Source organism: Xiphophorus hellerii, chromosome 22, assembly GCF_003331165.1.
Source record: "Xiphophorus hellerii strain 12219 chromosome 22, Xiphophorus_hellerii-4.1, whole genome shotgun sequence".
Lineage (NCBI taxonomy): Eukaryota > Metazoa > Chordata > Actinopteri > Cyprinodontiformes > Poeciliidae > Xiphophorus > Xiphophorus hellerii.
In genome coordinates, this window is record NC_045693.1 from 30,483,226 (window position 1) to 30,493,570 (window position 10,345).

Sequence of the window (10,345 nt, forward strand, 5' to 3'; positions counted from 1 at the left end):
TGGAAGGAGTCAAAGAGGTTGGTTATAGTTAGGAAGCTATTTAATTGTTTACACACAGCTTTTTCAATAACTTTGCTGATGAATGGGAGGTTGGAGATCAGCCTGTAATTCTGCATTAGTGATTTGTCCAGATTGTTCTTTTTTATAAGTGGTTTGATTACTGCTGTTTTCAGAGCCTGGGGGAAAACGCCTGACGAGAGCGATGAGTTTACTATTTGGATCAGATCAGCAGCAATAACAGGCAGGACTTTCTTAAAGAAATGTGTGGGTAAAACATCCAGACAGCAGGAACTGGAGCTTAGTTGACTTATAATTTCCTGTAGGGTTTTATAATTAAGTAGTTGAAATTGGGTCATTTTTCCTGTATTTGTTTTGTTTGGGCACAGCATTGGTACTGACTTTATAGTGGATGTACAGATTAATCCTCTGATTTTTTGAATTTTCTCTGAAAAGAAGCTGGAAAACTGGTTGCAGGCGGCAATACATTGGAATTCAGGCGGTAACGTCACAGGAGGGTTTGTGATTCTGTCAACTGTTGCAAATAAAGCTCGAGCATTGTTAATGTTTTTGTTTATGACATCTGCAAAGAAAGCCTCTCTTGCATGTTTTAGTGTTAAATGATAGTTACGTAGTCTTTCTTTATAGATGTCACAATGAACGTGGAGTTGAGTTTTACGCCATTTTCGTTCTGCCCTACGGCAGAGTTGTCTTGCAGATCTAACTGTTTGTGCATTTCTCCATGGAGATTTCTTTTTACCAGACACAACCTTCATTTTAATTGGGGCAATGGAATCAATAATATTTGAGACTTTAGACTGAAAATCATTTACCAACTTATCTACATCATTACAGCTTAAGGGTGAGGAAGAAGAGTAGATTTGATTAAAAGTTTCTGCTGTGTTTTCAGTGAGAGAACGTTTTGTGATGGTTGCTGTTTGTCCACGTGGGTTAAAAGATAAAGAACTTTCAAAGATAACAGCGAAGTGATCCGACAGGGCGACATCAGTTACAGAGACATTGGAAATATTCACACCCTTACTGATAACCAGGTCCAGTGTGTGTCCTTGAGTGTGTGTTGCTTGTTTGACATGTTGTGTTAGACCAAAAGTCTCTAAAATATTAGCGAGCTTTTTTGCCCCTCTGTCTTGGGGGTTGTCAACATGAATGTTGAAATCACCAACAATTATTAAACAATCATAATCAATACATATGAGAGATAGAAGTTCATTCAAGTCAGTAAAGAAATTTTCCACAAAAGTTGGAGTTTTGTATAAAGTTACAGTCAAAGTTCGTTTGTGGCCTTTAACCTCAATTCCAAGATACTCAAAAGAGGTGAAGTGACCCAAAGAGATTTTACTACAATTTATGGTATTCTTAAATATTGAAGCCACGCCTCCTCCTTTTTTGTGTTTTCTATTCTCACTGAAGAAATTGTAGTTAGGAGGCGCAGATTCAATTAGTACGATCGGTTCATTATTATCATTCAACCATGTTTCTGTCAGAAACATAACATCAATATTATGCTCAGTGATGAAATCATTAATTAATAGAGCTTTAGCACAGAGAGATCTGGTATTTAAAAGAGCGAGTTTAAGTGACTTGGAGGCCAAGAAATCTTCAGTCTGAGGTTCCTTTAGGCAGGGGATCAGTCTGATGTTTGAATTAGGTCCCCTATATTTTATGTTTCTGTTTCTTGTAAATTTTCTTGTAGTGATCCGGACAGGTAATGTCCTGTTCTGCAGTGCCGAGGGGCCAGACACATTCTGGAGCAAGAAGGGCGTAAAGATAAAGTCTGGACCCCGACCTCAGACCTCAGACCTCAGAAACACAGAGTGATGGATCCTCTGGGACGTTAGAGTCAGGTGGCTTAAATGAAGTGAGGTCTGCTACGTGAGCGCTAAGAAGAGACGTCCCAAGTACAACCTGTTGATTCATTCCATCTGTAAATTTAAGAAACTCCGGTCCAGAAGACATTTCTCCATGTGTATCTTGTGAATCCTGTGAATGAGTGGGTGAGCAGAGAGGGAGGGGAGAAGGAGGAAGGGAACTAGTCGCTCCGTCTCCAGTCGATGTTATATCAGCTGTTTTTGCCTGATAAGCCGACGGTTCCTTCCTAGTCAGAAATCCTTGAGCCTGTTCTTCTGAAGCGATGATCACGTTGCTGTCCTTGTTGATAAAATGAAAAAGATTTGCAGTGAGCAACTTTATCCCATGTTTATTAAGATTGCGTCCGCTTCTTCCAAAGAGGTGAAAGCGCTGCCAATAGATCCAGAGGTTATCGATGAAGGTCACTGAGCTGGCAGAGCAGCTTTTAATCAGCCATTTGTTTATCATGTCCAGCCTGGAGTGTTTTTCGTCTCCCCATTGAGGTGATGGAATTGGACCACTGAGAAACAACTTCATTTTTAACTTTCCCATAGTGTTCAGTAGAATATTAAAGTCCTTTTTCAGAATCTCAGATTTCTGCTTTGCCACATCGTTGGCTCCAACATGCACAACTAAGGACTCAATATCTGGCTGATCAGCGGTCAGCGAAAGAACTTTACGAGTTAAATCAGATACAGTGTCACCAGGAAAAGAAATCACTCTCGTTTTCTTGGGATTGCAAACGTGACTGATTCCATTTACTGCCTCATCTCCAACAATAAGCACTTTTGGCATACCTTTCATTTTCCTGGTAGCCGCTTTGTCCTTTGGAGCTTTGGGGGGTGGATGTGTTGGTCTTGCCTCATTGTTGATGTTTGAAAGCGAGGTTTCACTCAGAGGCTCAGGCTGGAGTACAGAAAATCTGTTTTTCAGTGGGATTCCCACAGAGTCAGAATGTTTTGAGGCCCGGGCTTGTCGCTTTGTCCTTGGGAGCGGGGTCGGTGGAACCGTTTTGGTTGCAGCTGCTTGTTTGTTTTTCTTTGGTGGAGCAGGTGTTGAGGTTGAAGGTGGGTTTCGGCTCAGAGCCGGCCACGCTGATTCGTCCAGGTGAGGGGTTCTTCCTGTCAGTCGCCTCATTGGATCTGCGGTGTGAGACGTTTGCTTCGGCTTGGCACCCAGAGCGTTCCAGGGTGAGCTGCTTGATGCGAGGTGTACAGCCTCTCCGTTGATTTGAGGAAGAGTTGTCTGATTTCCACAGTTAGCATTGATTTCAAAGTTAACCTCCAGCTGTTTGATCTTCATTTCTATAGACTGAAGTCGTTGTATAATACTGCTAATGTCCTTGGGGTCGGCCGGAGGCATTTTGTCCTGGTTCAACTTGGAGATGAAGTTGGTAAAGTAAGGTAAAAATAAAAGTAAGAAAATCCCCCAGTCCTTAGGTTTGTAGTAATCCAGTTATGATGTTGAAAATGTGAATATAACTATAAAAACTGTCACTTTAAAAGTAGCTCAGGCGAAGTTATCAGTAAGGACGGGAGAGAGCAGGACAAGCTGTTCCTCCTTCAGCTGCCAGACGAAGTGTTCCATGAAGAAGTCCTTTTCTATCGCCATTGAAGCTAATGCTGAAAGTCGAGCCTGCCCTGTCGTATTTCTGGCATAAGTTTTAGTTAGTAGACTGAAAGTGGCGGACAAATCCTTTTCCCGGTTGTGACAGGCTTGCTAGCTCCGGAGTTGCCCGACCTTGCTTAACAATGTCCAGCTTTTCTTGAAAAGTCCGTCTTGAAAATGGCTTTGACAGTAAATCTCCAACCAAATCCATTTCTTCTCCTCCTTCACCCATTGTGGGTTGACAAACCAGCTAATAAATCAACACAACTACAGTATATCTTTGCTTGTGCAGCTCGCTACAGATGCAGTTTGCTAGCTCTGGCTAGTACACTCTTTGACTATCCAATCAGAGCGTGTGAATACGCTGACGTTTCCGTACGCCTGCTAGAGGGCCTTGGTGTCGCCAACTCAAAATCTGATTGGTTGAAGCAACAGTTTGATCGACATTTATTTTATGCTACAGGGCCCACGGAACTGATTGTGAAGGCCTCCAGGCAGATTTCTTTGACCCTGGCAACAAATAGTGGCTGAAATGTGATTGGTTAAATGCTTAAATATGAAAATACACGTCTGGAAGCAGCGCAACCAGGGGGCTAGCAATGAAAGGAAGAGGACAGACCATTTGGATTTATTTAATACGTATTCATGGACAAAATATAATTAACATCAGTCTGTGATTCAAATATTTTTAGGCCAGCAGAGAAGGCCTTGCAGGCCCTGACGGCCCTCCACTGTCTTTCATACACCCTTGACAGCTACCATTATCTCCAGAATCTGAAACTGTCCTAATAAAGCACAGGGACAGATAAAAATAAAAATAAAAATCTGGAGTAAAATAAGTATCTCTGCAGATTCTTAAAATGTTGTGAATTTTGGCCACTGTGGTGGCACAAGGGTTAAGCACGACCCACGCGGCCGTCTCAGGTTCGATTCCCGGCCTGGTGACCTTTGCCACATGTCTTCCCTCTGTCTTATTACCCTACTTTTCTGTCTGAGTACTTTCAAATAAAAGCCGCAATAGCCAAAAAAAAGTAACATAAAAGTCGTACATTCATATATCCAAGGACTTAAAATGTGTTACATCCACAGAAAAAATGTAAGTTGTGTTATTGGGACTCATGGCTCTTTGAACTGAACAGACCCTGAAGATTCGGTTCCCTCAAAGAACTGTTCAAATTATACCCTTTTGAAAATGTGCATTTTTCTGAGAGAAAGCCATTATATCCGTCATGTAGTTTTATTTTAATTGTTTTCATGGGTTAAGTTTACAAAGAAAGTTGAATCATCTGTATTAAGCAAATAACTGCAGTATTCTTGCAGAAAGAAAATATGCATATATTTTCATAAAATATACAATTTCAAAATATTAGTGTGAAATACACACAAATGTTGCGTGTATTGATAAAATCTGAGTGTTATTTGTAAAACAGGAACACAAATAACACCTGAAACACCTTTTGCTTCAGGTCTTGGAAACAAAAGGAAAATGTAACAAACAGTAGAAAAAAAAAAAGTGAACTTGAGTTGCTCAGTGTCTGTGTGTGGGCGTGTGCGTGTGTGTGAGTGCCGCAAACAAACAATCTGAAACCACACAGTCCCAGAGGGTAAAATTCTGCTACTTTTCAGGCTTGTAGGAATAAAGCATTAATTTCTTTCTTTTTGCCAATCCACCTAAGAGGTTTCTAAACACAAAGAAAAAAAAGAAGAAAAATTATAATCTTTTAAAAATCAATTAGCTTGAATTTGCAGTTATGCTTCACTGTTTACTAATTAAAATTATGCTGTAATCACAGCAATCAGTAGTAAGCAGACACCAATCATATCCCACCAAAACAGGAAGCCACTTCATGTTGGGGTGAAAAAAAAGCCGAGGACAGCAACGGAGAGAGGAGCCTGCTGGTCATCTGGTTCTCATGTTCTGTCAAACACACATTTCGGATCAGCAATACTTTTACCCACTATAACAATGTGCTGTTGTTGTTTTTTTCATACTAATGAGCCATTTAAGGAACTTTTTTAACACTGAAATATTTCAAATCAGAACAAATACATCAAAACTACACTGAGATTAGTCCAATGTTTTCTACTTTCACTTATGTGAAGAAGTTGTTGCCTCCTTATAGATTTGCTTTTGCTTTTTTTTGTCACACGTAAAGATCATGAAGCGTATTATAACATTGAATAAAGATAACTCAGCTCATTTGGAAAATCAGCATTAAAATTACAAGTTATTTCATCAAGGGAAAACAATCTTTAGATTTAGCAAAAAGGTAAAAACAGAAGAAATCAGTGTGAGAACAAATGCTTTTTAACAGCGCTTTGCTAGCAAACAGTCATGCTAAAGGCTACCGAGGCTGTCCAGTGTCTCTGTAGCTGTGCTACAAAGAGCCAGTGGCAGGACTTTAGAACTGGTTGATGTGTTCTATCCTCCTGGTTTTAGTGAGAACGCCAGCAGCAGTGTTCTGGAGTTCAAGTGATGGAAGACTTGTAAGAACACTGGGTGGGGACCCGGAAATTCAACCACACACACAAGAGTTGCAAAGGAAAAAAGGTTTAATTAAATTTTCTGATATTGGTGCGGCTCAGGATGTGGTCATCCAACACAGCACTGAGAAGAGAGGAGAGAAGGCTGGTGATGCACTGATAGGGGGGGGGGTAACTTTGAAATGTTCGGCTTAACTGACCTGTAGTGCAATGGACGGGTGGAGCAGAGAATCCAGGAAGAGACTAAGACGATTATCCAGGCAGAGGTCATACACAGGAGATCGGAGGGAGCAAACTTAGCTTGAGGGGCAGGCAATAGTCGATGGTCGTGGGGGAAAGCTTGGGTCAGGGTCCAGAAATCCAGAACAGTAGGTATCCGAGAAGGGCTTGGCAGGAGGGGTCAATCCGTGGGCAGAAAAGGGTCGAAGAAACACTGAAGGCTTATAAGGAAACGCTGGATCACTACTGGCTCGTGGCTGTCGATAATCTGGCAAGGAGGCAGAGGCTGAGAGGAGTTTAAGTAGGGCAGGGACCAGGTGGAACAGGCAAGCAATCAGCAGGCGTGGCAGGTGAACTGAATGAGTGTTAACGCACAGCATGGACAGGACAGAACATGGATCATGACAAGACTGACTTTGTAATTGTCTTTATGTGTCTTCGAAGGTTCAGGTCTTGGTCCATATACACCAAGATTTTGGTTAGAAACTAAGCTATGTACAGTATACATATTAAATCAAATTTGGCATCACTGATAATCTCAATAAACGGATGTTACTTTTATGTATTTGTGGTCTGTGTTAAAATATTAGCATTTATTGGCCCCTGAAGCCCTGGGGGGCTGATGGAGCCGCTGACTTCATTTGGGTTAAACAAAAGTGCAAATAATTGATATTCAATTTAATTGTATTTTTTTATTTTTTTCCCGTAACGTATAACCCAGTAATATTTTTACATTTCCTGTCTACTGAACATCTTTTAATACAAAAACACGGTTGACCGCTGGTGGACCGCCTTGGCGCCCCGACCACCGGGCTTAGTGAGTTTTCTGGGGGAAACCCTGAATAACCAGCAGCATTACTTCTTTAAAAACAGTGGGATCTGACAAGGAAAGCATGAAACAGGAAACAATATGCACTCTGTTGGAAAGTGATTACTGAGTGACAAAATATGAACCAGGTTCAACCTGTCCAGCTTTCCTTAAATAGATCTAGTTCAACTTAACCTTACATTGAAAATTGTGCTCAATACTAATTAGCTGCTTATGAGTTTTGTAAATTAAGATCAACCACAATGAAGAGGAAAGCTGACCATGTTTATTTCTAAACATTGTCCAACAATGGCAACTTTTCTTTCTAATTTCTTAACATAACATACAAATAATTTAGTCCAGTAGGTGGCGATGTTATAAACGTATAAATTATTGAGCAACTGAGCAAGAGTATGTGAGTATGAACCTGAATATATGTATCTGTTTGGGGAGTTTGATGCAGAGAGTGCAGTTATGATAAATGTGACTTAACTGGGTTTAATCGTTTGGGGTTCTCATGTAGCCAACATCAAACGGCTTCATCAACTCCACCACAAATAATCTGATTCTCTTTTATTGCTTGAAGGGATCAATAAACGTTTTGAGAAGGATCTAATTTGTACTGGATGGGACAACAACTGATCAAATTAGATTATTTGCTCCATTCGACAATTCAGCTTGACGTCTGTCTTATTATTGCGCCTTGCTGAAACACAGCCACCATACAGCAGAGTTGATGATAATGACGCTTTGCCAGATTGCAGGCTTTTCTTAGATTTCCAGTGTTTGATTTTTGACTGACTGCACTCATACGATTTAAAAGAGACTGAAATTGTTCAAAGGGCTGTCAGGTCCCTGTATGACCGGTGTCAGAGTCTGGTCCGCATTGCCGGCAGTAAGTCGGGCTCGTTTCCGGTGAGAGTTGGACTCCGCCAGGGCTGCCCTTTGTCACCGATTCTGTTCATCACTTTCATGGACAGAATTTCTAGGCACAGCCAAGGTGTTGAGGGGATCCGATTTGGTGGCCTTAGGATCTCATCTCTGCTTTTCGCAGACGATGTGGTCCTTTTGGCTTCATCAGATCGTGATCTGCAGCTCTCGCTGGAGCGGTTCGCAGCCGAGTGTGAAGCGGCCAGGATGGGGATCAGTGCCTCCAAATCCGAGGCCATGGTCTTGAGCCGGAAAAGGGTAGAGTACCTTCTCCGGGTCAGGGGGGGTGTCCTGCCCCAAGTGGAGGAGTTTAAGTATCTCGGGATCTTGTTCACGAATGGGGGAAGAAGGGAGCGGGAGATCGACAGGCGGATTGGCGCAGCGTCTGCTGTCAAGCGGGCGCTGTACCGGTCCGTCGTGGTGAAGAGAGAGCTGAGCCAAAAAGCGAAGCTCTCGATTTACCGGTCGATCTACGTTCCCACCCTCATCTATGGTCATGAGCTTTGGGTCATGACCGAAAGAACGAGATCGTGGATACAAGCGGCCGAAATGGGTTTTCTCTGCAGGGTGTCTGGACTCTCCCTTAGAGATAGGGTGAGAAGCTCAGTCATCCGGGAGGGACTCAGAGTAGAGCTGCTGCTCCTTCACATGGAGAGGAGCCAGTTGAGGTGGCTCGGGCATCTGGTCAGGATGCCTCCTGGACGCCTCCCTGGTGAGGTGTTCCGGGCACGTCCCACCGGGAGGAGGCCCCGGGGAAGACCCAGGACACGCTGGAGGGACTATGTCTCTCGGCTGGCCTGGGAACGCCTCGGGATTCCCCCGGAGGAGCTAGAAGAAGTGGCTGGGGAGAGGGAAGTCTGGGCCTCCCTTCTGAAGCTGCTACCCCCGCGACCCGACCTCGGATAAGCGGAAGAAGATGGATGGATGGATGGATGAAATTGTTCAGCGTTATCCTTAAATTGTCTGTATTCTAAACAGCGTAGGCTTGATTTGACACAAAGATAACTTAATCTCATTGCCCGATGTTTGAACAAGAACAGTTACTGTGGACTTCCTGGACTTTCCACTATGGAGCTAATTGGTCTCAAAAAGATTCACAAAGTGTAAAACAATATGTGCTATAAGATCCACAAACACACAAGATTTGTAAGTGTACAACGTAATTCAGAAATGTGTACGACACAATGCATAAATGTCCCCCTTGACACACATGGGTAAGCAGTTTCTCAAATTTATAGGTTTCAAACTGCAAAAATAGTGATACACTACACACATAAATCAGCAAATACAGTATGTGTACATATTAGTCAACAGGAGCGCATGGATCTGCTTGCCTGCACTTTTGAGACTTTATCACCGCACAATATTCAAAAATGAGATGCATTCAAGGCAGAAGAAAAACTCAGGCATCTGAGCATTACCAGATTTATCACATGTCCCATTGAGCTCAGTTTCTCAGCATTAGCTTCATCTAGCCAATCAGCAAACAGAAGCAGAAGTTGTGAACAGTGATGTTGAGTTTCTGCACTGCTGCAGTCTAAAAGATGTAGCTTTACCAGTAACAGCAGAGGACGTGAACGAAACCATCAGGTGTAAGTTAGCAACGCGTCACAATATTGAACAAGAGGAATTATTATTACTATTATAATTATTATTGCTGACAAAGATTGTGTTCAGCTTGCCACTTCTCTTTTCTCAGTGGGGGACTCTTGTAATTACCGGTCAAGCTGGCGCATTGCACACGCCACGACCGAACGTTAGCGACTGGGTAAAATCAGACATTTTAAACTCTTTTAAAACTTCGACAAGGTTCACACAAGAAATCGTTTCTCAGTAGCTGTGGGTGGTTGGCTGGTTTTTACCAGGCTACAACAACCACCACCTGTAATTTTATAGGTTTCACATGGAATCATTGTACCATTTACATGAGCATCACACATAGGTTTGATGTGGACACCACATATAATCCTGCTGGTCTCACAGTAGCATCACATTATGTCATAGGTTTCACATAGGCATATCACATGTAGTTCCAATAATTTCACATGGGAATCACATGAAATCCTGTTGGATTCAAATGGGAGTTTCTGTTTTCCATAGAATTTTGCACATGTGAACATTATTCTGAATGTGTTGAGTTAATTTTTTTGCTCATCAGTCTCCTCCATGATTCTTTTAAAATGTTGCAAAACACAAAAAAACAGCTACATGCACATCTATCACAATATACATATGGCGCAATGTAAGTTTGGACATCAGAAGTAGGTTATTAAATTTATACATATTAGAAATGTGGTAAATAGTTTAGGAGGTTAAAACAAGTCTGGTTGCTCATAGACTTTGCCATCCCTGCAGATGGTTCAGAAATGAAATCCTGTTGTGTTCTAAGGAGCTGAGTTGTATTTGCATCCCTGGTTGTGTAGAAATTTT

The 10,345-nt window shown here is 42.1% G+C and overlaps 1 long non-coding RNA gene across 1 annotated transcript; it reads right to left on the reverse strand.

Annotated features, from left to right (window-relative positions):
- Positions 1-6,012: 6,012 nt before the first annotated feature.
- Positions 6,013-6,581, reverse strand: LOC116713563 (uncharacterized). The gene is made up of 2 exons (XR_004337890.1): positions 6,159-6,581; positions 6,013-6,082 (listed from the first exon to the last, which is right to left on the reverse strand). It is a non-coding gene; the product is annotated as an uncharacterized LOC116713563 (long non-coding RNA).
- Between the last annotated feature and the right edge of the window lie 3,764 nt (positions 6,582-10,345).